Source organism: Hyposmocoma kahamanoa, unplaced genomic scaffold (assembly GCF_003589595.1).
Source record: "Hyposmocoma kahamanoa isolate Upper Pololo Valley unplaced genomic scaffold, ASM358959v1 63, whole genome shotgun sequence".
NCBI classification, from domain to species: Eukaryota; Metazoa; Arthropoda; class Insecta; order Lepidoptera; family Cosmopterigidae; genus Hyposmocoma; species Hyposmocoma kahamanoa.
The window spans coordinates 5,268,468-5,283,300 of NW_020653851.1; the positions used below are offsets into that span (position 1 = coordinate 5,268,468).

The 14,833-nt window shown below is 37.5% G+C and overlaps 1 long non-coding RNA gene across 1 annotated transcript in view; it reads left to right on the forward strand.

Moving 5' to 3' along the window:
• Positions 1–320: 320 nt before the first annotated feature.
• The window catches only part of LOC113230548, a 28,738-nt gene continuing 14,225 nt past the window's right edge, over positions 321–14,833 (forward strand). Inside the window, exon 1 of the long non-coding RNA XR_003310507.1 lies at positions 321–439. This is a non-coding gene — a long non-coding RNA (uncharacterized LOC113230548). The remainder of the gene's footprint in view (positions 440–14,833) is intronic.

Sequence of the window (14,833 nt, forward strand, 5' to 3'; positions counted from 1 at the left end):
ATTTAAATTCCAATTACGGCCGTGGACAGAATAAATTTAAGTAATGAGCATTGACAAAAAATGTTCTTTACACCTGCCATCATTAGTCGCCTAATAACATTTTGTTCTTGAATATTGTAGTTGAATGATTTGTTCTCTTGCTCTGATAATTAATATTAAAATTATAACAAGGTCATTTATTTAGGATTAGAACTAATTTTAAACTTATTGTTGTATGTCGCTATATAATATTATCCATGTCTTGTATATCAAACAAAGCCTGTCTAATCATAACAAATATTCCTTCTGTTTCAGGTAACAAAACCGTTCACAATCGTCGAAACATCTGGAAGGCAATCGTTTATATGACGGCCCTATTCACCCGGAAACAATGTGAAAGGAATTGTGACGTCTCTGGTGACGTCAAAAGATTTATAGCATCTTGATGACAAAGGAAATGGTTGGTGCAAGTCGTCGGCTACTTTAAAGGGAATGATATTTCTTTTGCGGCATTTTGTACTTTAATGCTTAACCGGTTATACTGGTGTTAATGATCGTATAATGTCCTAATGATGACAACTTGTTCTTTCTGGTAGGGATGATCTACTGTCTTATCTATTTTTGCCACAAGGCAACTCCGTTTTCCGTATTTAACAATAGGAAGTACCAGCGCATTCCCCACACAACTTAGGTGTATCTTAGTCGGCAACGTATAATTGTGGTAAGTATTATTATTTATTATGTTTCCAGAAAACAATCATCTCACAAAAGCTCACTCATCACTCTGAAGTGAATAGGCCGGCTGCTCCAGAGCAAAATTTAGTAAGCGACAAATTTTTAATAAATATTTTTTTTAACGGAATACTACTCCCATAATAAGTACTTACCCAATTGCGGTAACAGTCGCTTCAAAATTCTACAACTTATCAGAGATTTTGAGACATTAATACTTAATAAGGCACACCTAGACGGGTTCCTGCTCTTGTGTAAAATCTTGTTAGTTACTTTAAACAATTCAAAACATATATATCAAATTTTAAGACTTGCTACGTTTTAACATAAAGGTAAAGGTAAAGCGTCTTACTAAGTATTTAAATTGGCAATTAATGGTAATAAACTCTACTGATACTCAAAGTCTTAGTCGATTTATTAATTTAATTTGTCAAACAAAATCAAATTGTATTAATAATTTCATTGATTGGTAGGAACACTACCTCATACTATTGCTTTTTACATTAACAGGAAATTGGTTTAAGGGCAACCCTGATTTCAGTTTTTTGGGCTCTTATTGTCTAAAACACTTACTAGGTTTTCTTATGGGGCAGCCGAGGCATTTATCATCGTCGGTCGTAATGTCGGTTAACGTAGGCCAAGTGTGACATGCGTTCAATTGTCATCAAAAAAGTCTAGAGGCGATAGTTACCTCTTTCCATCAAGAAGTCTGTCTGAAAATCTAACAAACATAAAAAAAATGTTTTCTTCTTACTTTTATAATCATTCTCGAGCGTACACATGTGGACATATTTAGAGAAACGCTTAATGAAAGATTGAATTATGCCAACAATATTCAAATGAGCCACTGGCCACATATAACAGCATGTAATTTTATTTATTTATATTCAGGTTAGGTTGAGTAACTTTTAATAACGTGTTGTGATGAATTGTATTACAAATCGTATTCTGAACCTCAGCCTTCAAAATGAATTCGTTAAAAGATTAAATTTGTGTATCCAAGAAAATGGAGCTCATTTCGAGTAACTAATTAGTTAGATTACCATTTTTTTCGTTTTATTAAAATACGTTAATATTTCATGTTTTTTTTTTCATTTAATTAACCAATTTTGTGAGAGAGATTATTTATATTTTATTATTCTTATAATTAACCCTATCGATCGATGCAATAAAAGTGCAGGGTGCATTTTTTTCAGATTAAAGCGGTTCGATTCCCGCGTATTGCTAGAAATTTTCGAAAATCTAAGAATGCAGTTTTATTTCTTTTAAAATATAAAGGAATGTTTCCTTTAAGTAAAAATTTCTATCTCCAGTATTTAGAGTACTTTGTGGTTTACAAATTGAGTGAGGAGTGGCATTACAAATTTCCACCCTGTATACCTTGTGAACTAACACACATAACAATACAACAAACACTAATTACTAATATATTTACACGTATTGTCTGCGATGTAAAACCCAAGTGGGTGTTCGGTAGCCGGCCTCGAAAACGTCGGTACATGACACCTTCGGCCAAAACTCCACCGCCATGAAGGTCGAGATTTTGAGTTGGTACTCGCACCACAAATGAATTAAAATTTATATTATGGCAATGTAATTTTAGTAGCAGTGGAGCTCATTGTGAATGGGTTCGTTCAGGGAAGTACTGCCAATGCAATGTAATCATTGCTGCGTAGAGGCGGTGAAAGATAAGGGTGCTAGTGAAATGGCACATGGGACTTTTCAACGTATGTGTGAGGGTGACGGGCGGTGTGCCTCTCAGACCTTTGTGATTTAAAGCTCTGAGTAGCACTGCAACAGCTATGGATAAGCGTGTTGCATAAAAAAAAAGACTTCAAAACATTTTTTGATTAAACTTTCTGTTATATGGTCAGTGGTTCATACGAATGTTGTTGTTATATATTCAACCTTCATTTCAGCGTTTCTCGAAATATGTCATCGAGTATACAGAGCGGAAAATAATAACATTTGGAACTTTATGCATTATGAAATAAACCCTGTTAGTAAATGAAAGAATGTGGCGGCAATGCCGATTTAAAAATTGAATTAAAACCCTGGCTTAAAATTATATTTTAACGTGAAAGTTCTCCGCTAAACTACTTAGTGGACTAGGTTTTTCTCTTCACAATAGAGAGGATTACTTTATACAGTACAAAATAGTTTTTAACCTCACCACGTTAAGGATGCAAGCTGTGTTGTTGCTTCTTTTGACTAGGTACAGAAATAAGTTATTAAATTCTTGGAAAGTTGAAAACAAAATTGTTTGTACAGCAAAATTGGAACGTGTTAATGAGCACAGACAATGCTGTCAAAATTTAGCAATTTAAGTTTTATTAAGTTCAAAGAAAATTGAGATCAGCAATCACATTTCAGTTTACCAAGAACATTAATAACGGAAATAAGCCCAAATTTTCTGTTTCTAACTTTTGTACTGTAGACAGTTCTACAGTACAAAAGTTAGAAACAGTTTGTTTTTGATATTTCACAGCAATGAAAGCGTGTTACGAGTCACTGTTCCAGTAACACTGTCGGCGGGGGTAATTGGACAGCTGACTACATGTTCAGTTTGGGTGATTATTCCGAGAAATCGCATCGGCTGGAGGGTGTAATTTTTTTTTGGGAATAAGAGGCCATTGAAAGCGGTACAAAAATATACGAGTCACTGAGCATAATTTAACTTGATATAGTAAGAATTGGTTATACAAGATGCAACGAAAATTTGACACTGTACTGGTTCAGAAAATAATATTTCGACGATTTCAGTGATCCAACGATTTGATCTGTGGACGCTGGATGAAGAGATTGCGGTTTCGATTCCCGCTAAACATATATTTATTTAATAATACTTAATCTAATTGTATGATTTTAAAAAATCGGGACTTAGACGTGTTTTTTTTATAACACCATGTGACGGGACGAACAAGTCGTAGGCCTGGTGGTAAGCGACACGCCTGTTCATAACAGTTGTAGTGCCACTCAAAGCTATAAGCCGTAAAGACCTGAGGGGCACTGCCACTGCACCCGTCACCCTGAGACATGGTTGACAAGTCGCATGTGCCTGTAATTTTATCAGCACCTACCCTTCAAAATCGGAACGCAGAAATGCTCACATTACCGCTTGGTGGCAGAAATAGGTAAGGTGGCAGTACTTCCCTGGACGAACTCTTTCACAAGAAGCTCTACTGCTACTATTTTAGTAGCTATTTTAGACGTTTCGGACGTGTGGCAACGTCACGTCTGTGGTCTCGAAGGGACTTAGTCCCTTCTATGAATCTTTTCGAGATCACGGACGTTACAAGACCTTTAAAACACCGAGATAAATAAAATATGTTTATAACCGATTAAATCTCGAATTTATCATATTAAATATTATATGAAAATCGTGAAACATTAAATCCGTGTAACCTCATCTAATACAAGTAAAAGAAACGTAAATGAAGCTATGGTAATATTAATAAGTAATAAAAAAGAAATCTTAATTACTATACAAACATAATAGAGTTACAAAATTTAATCTTAAAACTCGAGCGTTTGCGTACTACGTCCGACTCGTATTACTTTCGATCTCCGTCCGACATCCGTCCGAAACAATTACTGTCAAATAAGTAATATTCGACAAAATTAAAAGACAAGTATCCAGTATGAAGCTTCATTCGCGTCACGCGTCTTTTCATTTGGTCAAGTACTGCTTATTTGGCAGTAATTGTTTCGGACGGATGTCGGACGGAGATCGAGACTAGACACCCAGTTCGGAATCCGAGAAATAACGGTCCGAAATGTCACAGGGATCATTTTATCCCTAAGTACAAGTGATATTCGTATTTCCTCGGATTTGAATCGGACTTAGTGCACAAGCGACATCCGAAGTGGTCCGACTTTTTTATTTCTATGTATTTTAGGCATGTTGTTTATGAATACTTCCCTTATATTATTGCTTAGCTATATTTAATTAAGAACAAACAATTAATTAATTACTATAATATAATTATATGATAACTTCGAGCAAGCCTGTGATCATAAGTCTTATTCTCCCAATTCCAAGATAGGACCACTTTGGGGAATTAACTTTTCTAATTTTTTCAGAGTATTGTCCCAAAGTGAATTCCTTCGCTCTGGTACTCATAGGGAATTTTCTAATTACCACCAGAAAATCAGTATGTGGTAAACTGGCATATTATTATTATGGAATATTACTTTATATCATGATTATTAAAGGCAAAAATCGAACACACAAAAATTTCTTCGATCTGACAAGACTCGAACATGTGTCTGTTTTGCCAATCTAGGGCAACCGCTTGACCAACTGAGCTACAGATCGAGTCAGCAGACTTCACGAATTTCTCTTTGCGTTTATTACAGATCTTTGATCTTGGATGTGGCTAGGGCGGTGATTGCATATGAACGCTGCATTACGATTTTCCACGTATTCCACTTTCCATTGAACATCAAATCGTCAGTGAAGTTGAGTCATCTGCCTATTTCATCTGAGTTTTTACTCAATCATTGTTAGCGTTACGAACGATTGTTTCTCAAACGAGAAATGTCGGTTTTCTATAGAATACACTACAGTGAGTGTGCCCATGAGTTTCATCAGCTCATTCCGCCCGCCTCCTTTTACCATCGGACATCCAGGGTTTTTTATTACATCAAGTGATGGGACGAATAAGTTGTATGCCTTAATATATAGGTAAGATAACAGAAATAGGTAAGGTGGTACTACCCTGGACGAACTCTTTCACAAGAAGCTCTACTGCTACTAAAGAGTACGGCGGGATATAATCTTTACTTGGTCGATATTTCTATATACTAATTAAGCGCTTTTCGTCATTTTTTTATGCTCATAGTCCTGGAATGGAATTCTTTGCCTGTGACGGTGTTTTCGAGCTTTTCGAGCGTTTTGTACAACCCGAGTATCTTTATGGGGCAACTGAAAAGGCATCTTCTAGAGTTCGTTCTATCGTAGATCCTACCTTTGCTCCAAGGCAAGGTAGTGGTCCAGCGCAGCTCCATTTTCTTAAAAAAAAGAACATGTCGACTGTTCAGATCCCCTTGGCATCGTACCTTTGACATTAATTTCAGAGTTTAGTACATTTGTGAATATTTAATAGCTTCGATTCTCGCTAGCGGTATAAGAAAACATCATGGTTTAAAAACCCAATATAACAGTCTGCACTAGGTGCCTTGCAGTATCACTAAAAGCTATAAGCTTTCAGCGGCGGTTTATAACCCGCAAAGATCAGAGGGGCACTACTACTGCGCTCGTCATCCTGACACATAAGTTGACAAATCCCATGTGCCTGTAATTTCACCAGTGCTCTTATCTTTCAAAACTGGAACACAGTAACGCTGACATTACTGTTTGGCGGCAGAAATAGGTAAGGTGGCAGTACCACTCTGGACGAACTCTTTCACAAGGAGCCCGACTGCTACTAAAAGAAATTCGTAAGGTCTACTGACTCAATCTGTCGCTCAGTTGGTAAAAGTGGTGAGACAATAGTCGCTGATTCGAGTCCAGTCGGATTAAAAGATTTTTTTATGTTTGTTCGATGAACAATGACGAACTAGTAGAGTACCTATTTTCCCAAAAATAGTATATGAATTTTCAAAACATCATGATATTCAACAAAACAAAAATCATGATTAATCCCCGGTTTTCGCCAAAGGTTCACGACCACTGGAAAACATGTAAGTCCTCTGTATGTATTTGGTCACCGTGGCGGACTATGGCCTAATAAACCCTTTGCGCACACGCGAATGATGATGATATATAAAATGCATGGATTGTGGACAATGAAAATCAGAAAAGCAAATTAGAATCACGTTCAGTTTTATATTTACAAAAATATCACTGCACCTTTTTTGTTGCATCCTGTATAAGTATTTAAAATGAAAGCTGTTGTACGAATATAATGGAAAAGTCAAACAAAATCGGCTTCTTGGTTCCAGAAAGAAAAACAAAAGCCGCTGACTTTATTTACAAAATTTTTGATGTAACAGAATTTTTGAGTTTGCTATTCAAATTAGGTTTTCTATGAATGTATAAGCGAAGTACTTTTTGCAGAATGTTGAGTTTAGGACTTTGTTTTATCTACCACGATGGCACTCCGAAGAAACAATTTAAATGTTGGCGATTATCTCTTAAGGCGGACGAAGAAATTTTTGGTTGTAATAGTAACGTTTTGTCTATCTAGTCTTATTCTAGCGTGGGGAGCTGTAGTAGGAAGGAAAGCTTTTTAATTGAGTAGTCGATGATTCGAATCCCCTACTTATCTATCTCGAGAAGAATTTGGAGATTATGAACAAGAAATAAACTCAATGTCTTGATTATCATCACCATCAACCTAAAGAAGTCCACTTCTAGTCATAGGTGTATCCTAATATGCGTCATTACGCCCGGTCTGCAGCATCCGTCTTCTGCCTCCCACACTGCATTTGCCAAACCGTGGTCTCCACTCAAGAACCCGTTTTCACCATCGGTTATTGGTTCTTCGACTTTTAAATGGTGGACTAGGTGGATCATGAGTGTCCACATCTTGTCTCCGTATATCATAACGGGTAAACTGATAAACCTTTGTTTTCAAACTTTGTGGTATGGATGCCGAGAAGACCCGACGTGGTTTTCCAAACGGCTGCGCTGAATCCCCCATTATTATTTTCTAAAGATTTATGACGGCAATTAATTATTACGACTGCTGCCATTTGATTTAAAATATTTCTAAAAGCTAATTCATACTTCCGTGTAAAAACTGTTACCGAAGTGAACATGAATATTTCATTATGCAATTGCATTAAGAGCGATGGTAACCCAGTGGAAGAAAGATCGATATTCAGTAGGAATGTCAATGGTTTGAAGTCTTGTGACTGCATGTACTTATGCTTTATTTCTAATAGGAAATAAAGTATTTTTTCAGATCTAAATTTTAAACATTTGTTTTTTCAAATAAAATGCATTCAAGGCCCTTTACAAGTTTCAAGTCTTAGACAATAGGAAAATATGTAGTTGTACTGTACAACAATTATGAATGAAAGATATTACCTAGGTTTTAATTTAATTAAGTTGGTTTGATACAAAATTTGGCGGAAGTGGAGTGCATCCTGTTCCTATTGTATATTAACGATCTGCCCAAAATAATTGACGATCATTGCACTTTATTTGCTGACAATATATTAATTACTTTTCTGTAAAACTTCAATTCAGCTTTGCCGAATTTAGTACAACACAATCGTACATATTTATTTGATATTATGTTTTATAATATGTTTAACTGCATTCACGGTCGAACGGTCACAATGCTAGTCTGCCACGCACAGATCCCGGGTTCGATTCCCGGGCCGGAAGAAATGTTTGTATGGCCTACATTTGTTTCTCTCTTAAGTTTGAGTGTAATTTGTACTTGTTTATTTGTGTGCCTATGTCATCCACGATACATGGTTTCCCTAGTGCGGGACAACGTTTATAATTCCGTTATTATAATTTTGTAAATTGACTCCAATTTTACGAAAAAGTTTCTTTCATTTGTAATGATAAAGTTAATATTTGAAAGAATTCTTTAATGTGTATTAAATTTAAACACAGCTTTTTACTTGACACTAGCTGTACCCGGCTGATGCCTGCCACTGAAAACATGTTAAGTCCCCAACCCCATTGGACCAGCATAGAATAAAATAACACACGAAAGAAACAGAGACAACACAAAGACATGAAGGATACATCGGCGGCCTTATGGCTAGACAGAAATCTCTACCATGCAATCTTACAAATTATTACAGAGTTACTCTACAAATTATCCACTAATCACTGTAGATCTGGCTTAGCAATCCTGTACTATATTAGTCTTAATGTAAAACGTGTGCAAAACGACACTATCCAGAAAATGACAATATCCTTTAAGTACTTACTAGTAAATTGTTTCACTGCTCTGCCTGTCACTATAAAATAAAATGTCAGTATCCCCTGTCTCCTATGTGCCGTTCACCTTATACAGCATAACGTTATTACGTCATGTACATTGACTTACAATTATATGGACGTCGGGTCCGCGCTAAAAAGTGTCCGAACTTATAGGGCGTTAAAATCGTATACAGAGCGCCATTCACGCTTTAGTCTTCGTTTGTTCGACTGACAGCGAAGCAAGCAAAATTAGACAGTATTGCGATGACATTACAATTTAAATTCAACGTTTTAGCTTTTTCATATTCCTTTACATGTGTCACTACGTTTAAATAGGTTGACCTGGGACATTTTTTTCGTGGTTTTTGTATTAGACCCGTCGTCCATTTATTTGTAAGTCAATGGTCATGTAGCAAATTCTGGGAAACAACTTTCACGGGGATTTTTGTATTATAAAGTTCGTAAGTCCAAAAAATTAAATCCTTAAATCCAAGATGACGTTAAAAAAAATAGTATTTTGTACAGTGACGTTTAGTAGGTCAATGAGTGACGTTGTCATTTTCAGTGTGCGACATATAGCTGACATATATATTTTTTTTATTTTACCACGTGACGGGACGAAACAAGTCGTGCGCCTGGCGGTAAGCGACACGCCTATCCATATAGCAGTTGCAGTGCACTCAGAGCTTGGCACTGCCACTGCGTCCGTCACCCTGAGACATAAAGTCCCATGTGCCTGTAATTTCACTAATAACCGAAACGAAACGCAGTAATGGTGACATTAGCGCTTGGTGGCAAAAACGAACTCTTTCACACTGAGTTCTAATGCTACTGAAAGTATATTTATAGTTATTTATGTATACTATACATGTCCTTAGCTATCTAACAGTTCAGAAACTTTTACGAACTTGGGCATAAGAATCAGATAAATAATAATGGAATGCATATGAGCCAAACATAAATACATTCATATTTATATATATATATAGATTATATTTTTTGTGATGTTCTTTTTTTCATAAATGGCTAAATATGTGAAACAGCATTTTGTAAACATCGAATATTTTGCTTACCATATTCAAAGCAATAAATGAATTTGAATTTGACCTTTTTATAGAAAAGTGAGCCTTTGTTTGGAGTCCGCACTCTTGTTACGAACAAAGAGCCTGGATTTCCATCTTGATGATATTTTTATGACCCACTTTTGTATTTCACTTTAATTCATTATAATTGTAATTGGTACTCCTATTTCTCTGCAAGTGAAAATGTCAAAGCTTCTCATTAGAGAAAAATATGACGCTGCTCAACTCTCGTAAGTACTAAATAAAATGGTACCGTATTCACTGAAAAACTTTGTTTTTAATTAAGTAAGCCTTTAGAAATACTGCAGGCAGCGCGGGACTGATCGCCGTGGAGATCGTTGGGGGTCGGAGCAGTGGGTGTCGTACGGCTGAATGATGATAGAAATACTTGATAGAGTCAGTGACGGCAAAAAAAACCAGAAACAAAGATCTGCAACGAGCACACAGAAAAATTCGTAAGGTCTGTTGGTTAGCTCAATTGGGAGATCATCAGCCAAGGTATGGTGAAGGCACTGTTTCGACTCCAGCCGGATCGAGGAATATTTTTGTGTTTGTACTTTGTATTAATGTATTTATTGCAACATCTTGTTTATTTCAATCCCATTGTTGTTTCAATATTTGTTTTCAGTAGTACCAACATAACAACGAACTGGAAATGGAACTATTTGTAACCGACTTGAGAAAAGGAAGAGGTTCTCAATTCGACCGTGTTTTTTTTATGTGTATGTTACACGATTACTATGGATTTGTGAACCGATTTGATGATTTTTTTGTTGAAAAGAGGATAGGTATCTCAGTATTGGTCCCATAAGAATTTGAAGAAAATATTCCATCTCTAAAGGTGGCGAACTAGGGGATGAATCCGGTTTCGTACACTTTCCTGTAACCGATTGCAATAAAACTAAAAACCATTAAAACTCCACCTTTTTTGATGTCGGTGGAAAATCGTTTAATTTCCAATATGTGCCAATCGTAAACCTAAGGACTCGATTTATTCATATAATTATATATTATGTATATATGTAAATGTAATGGGATGTTGTTACATATTATATGTATATACGTTGTACAATATTGATTGTATATGTGGAACATCTAATTCTTTGTCACGTTATGATGAGGGTTGGGCATTGTTATTACTGACAGGTGTTTTCTCTGGCAAATTTAATTTTATTCAATAGAGTAATGTAAGAGCGATGGCAGTTCTGTGGGAGAAAGGTTGTTTCTCAGTTGATATTATTACGGTTCGAGTCCCTGTGGCGGCAAGTAAGCTATGAATTTCTAATAATAATAATGTGGCAGACAATAACACCATTTGCCTGGTCTCAAACTTGAGAAATCCCTACACCATGAATACCAGAGCAACGGAATTCACTCTGGGGTACTTCCCAGAACACCCAGACGAGAAGCAATTTAGAAAAGTTCATTTCCCAAATTGGTCCAACAGGGAATCGAATCCGGGATTTCCTCATCCAGTGCTTACAATGCAAACCGTAGAGTCACCGAGGACGCCTAAGTCGCGTACGTATTAATCTTTTGTTACAATACCGTTGATGTTACGTCAATGAAAAACATCGTAATGAGACCTTCATGTTGTTGATGACCTATGCCACCTTCGACAGGAGACCCGAGAGCCCAGCAGTGGAACGTATACTGAGACGTAATACGGATGTAATATGATATTTTCTAAACTATTTGGGTTGTACGGAAATTGACGATTGTTTTAGATGCGTTGTTTAACTTTATACATTTTACATTTTTATTGAATTGATATTCAATTATTTTTTGTGAAATTATTCCACTACTTTGTTATAATTATTAATACAAAGATCGAACACTCGGAAAAAATTCCTTTGATCCGGCCGGATTCCAACCGAAGTCTTCTAGCTTACCGTGGCAGACGCTATACCAAATAAGCCACGGAACGAACCAGCGGACCTCACGAATTTTTCTATGTGCTTGCGTCGTATCTTTGTATTTGGTTTTTTCAACGACTTTTTAGTCGTAGCGCCGCCACCTATGAGAAATCCATGAAAGTTTTATCACCCAGTTAGATATCTTTACAGTTACCAGCCCTGGCGAGAGATGTCGCTATTCACTGTATTTTGAATTTTTATTGAATTGATATTCAATTATATTTTGTGAAATTACTCCACTAGTTTGTTACAATTGTTAATACAAAGATCAAACACTCAAAAAAATTCCTACGATCCGGCCGGATTCGAACCGACGCCTTCTAACATACCGTGCCAGACGCTATACCTATACATTTTCTCACTCATCAGTTCACTAATACAAATGAAATTGCACCCTAAAAGGTTAGCCGTAAAGTTAATATTCCTATAGTGACATCCCATATGTGAATAATTATATGTTAACCGGGTTTTTGAATCGATATTAATATGTCCATCGTGTAATAAATTGCTGTATGAATATTCATAGCTGAGTTAATTGAATGTAACACGTGCATTTTACTTCAAAATTAGTAGTTGAGTCGATAACTTAATTAATGTGTGCCTTAAATTTCGTTAAACCGCGTATTAAACAGTATAAGGCCACAGATTTTAAGATTTAAATTCAACTCTATGCCGTTTACAATAAAAACGATCCAAATCCACAGTGTCTATTCTCTTGAGTATATTGTTGTAGTAGGGACATCCCTATGACGTCTGTCACATAGACAGCCCTCGTAAGATAGACTCTCTTCTCTTGTACTTGTACGGAGCTGATCGAAATAAAGATTAGAAGACCTAAATGGAGTTTTACTTAATTAACTATAACAGAACATGGTGGCATGGTGGCAATCATGGCCGAGAAAAAAGTAAATCCTCTTCAAAATGTTGTGGCTCCGGAGTAGTTTGATTTTCGAGCAGAAAAGTGGCAAACGTGGAAGAATCGTTTGTTAGATATATGGAAATCAATGGCAATGACCCCCCGCGAAGGAAACGTGAAAATAAATTTATTAATATATTTAATGAGAGGAAGGGCAGAAGAGTTACTAAAACAGTTAAAACTTGTCTGATTCGGAAAATTAGGATGGAGTGCTTCAAGCCTTTGTATTGTACTTTAATCCGAGAAAAAAATGTAACTTTTGAAAGAGTGAAATTTAATATGAGAAATCAAGGCATTATAATATAAAAGTAACGGGACTTACTCGCGTAGTATTTTAGTCGGAAGCGGTCCGACTAGTTATATGTATATGAAGTTGATACAATACACTCAGACGAGGGGATACTTTATGTGGAGGGGTGATTACTTTTTACAAATCGGCGGCGTAGCAATGGGATCACCGATAGATCCGGTGGTGGCTAACATATTTATGGAATGGTTTGAGGATACTGCGCTGGTGAACATTCCATTCGAACCGAGATACTGGTGGCGCTATGGAGATGACGAATTTGCCATTATGCCTAAAGAGGGAGTAGAGTCGCTATTGGCACACTTAAACAGCGTTCACCCGAAGATCACCTTCACAGTGGAATGTGAGCAGAACGGGGTTCTTCCTTTCTTGGATGTGTTGGTGAGACGTGAACATAACGGTCGGTTGTCTCATGCGGTGTATCGGAAACCAACGCACACGGATAGATACCTTAGAGCGGATTCACATCACCACCCGGCACATTTAGCCTCAGTTCCGCGGACGCTCATTAATAGAGCTTTGAAACTTTGCGACCCAGATTACATAGATGCTGAGCTAAATCATGTGAAGGACGTGTTGGCTGGTAACGGTTACAAGTGGAAACAGAGTTGGCGTGTGGCAAATGCATCAACGATGCCTCGACCAGCATCGGTAGAGAGAGCGGTAGCGTACTTACCTTATGTCAGGGGGGTGACGGATGTGATTGGAAACTTGTTACGCCGAAGGTACAGCATCAAGACAATATTCCGTCCTCTCACACAGCTGCGACAATTGCTTCGCTCTCCAAAGGACAAAGACCCTCTGGGGGTCCCCGGTGTCTATATGGTTCCCTGTGACTGCGGCAAGTGTTACGTCGGCGAAACGAGACGGAACGTGGCTACTAGGCTAGCTGAGCATATCCGATCCATGAAGGACCAGGATGTCAATGGATCTGCGGTGGCAGACTATTTTCTGAGCTCCGGCGCTGGTCACTACATTAGGTTTGATAAAGCTAAGGTTTTAGCGCGGGAGAAGTATTTTGTGCCCCGCAAAATCCGAGAGGCTATTGAAATAAGTAGGCGACCAAATTTTAATGGAGACGGAGACTGGAGCTTGCCATCGACCTGGAGCTTGCCATCGACCTGGAGCTTGCCATCGACCTGGAAGCCGTGTCTTCATGGCGCTTGGTATGCAGCTGCAGATGTTAGTGGTAAGGATGTGGTGAGCTCTGTGTACTGGATTGTTCCCGACAACAATCCTACGGACAGCCGTAGCGAAGAAGAGTTCCAGGACGCGCTGACGCAACGTATCAGCCTCCCGAGTTCCCCACTGCGGACTGCGTCATCGGCGCGCGCGCAAAGAGCCGCAGCGCGCAGTGCTAGACGTGACGCGGTCGCGAACGTTGTACTTAACCCCTGAAGAAGACCATCGATTATGGTCGAAACTAGTCGGACCGCTTCCGACTAAAATACTACGCGATTAAGTCCCGTTACTTTTATATTATAATGTGTGTAACCGTGTTAGTTTTCATAATAAAGAAATCAAGGCATTAATGAATCTATCAATGAATATGTCACGGATTTGTACAAGTTGACAGAAACATGTGAGTATGAAGGCCTGAGAAAAGGATTAATAAGAGATAGGTTGATAGTTGGCATGCAAGACAGGAAAGCCAGCGAGAGATTACAACTCATGTACGGCTTGACCTTAGAAGAGGCTATTAATTCGGCAAATCTGGCTGAAGAGCTGAGGAGAGTAAAATGTTGTGTAGACAAGAAAATTATCTGGAAGTGAATAAGATGGCGAAAAGACAAAATAAGTGGTGTAGGTGGTGTGGCAAATGGAAATTGCATTCTAAAGAACAGTGCCCAGCGGCAAAGATTAAATGCTACAAATGCAATAAAGTCAGTCATTATGCCAAGTGTTGTAAGGACTGGAAGAAAGTAAACTACATTGATTGTTCGAATGCTGATTTTAGGACTGATATTGAGGTATATTTTGGCAAATTCAAAACAATTATAAATTTTTTTG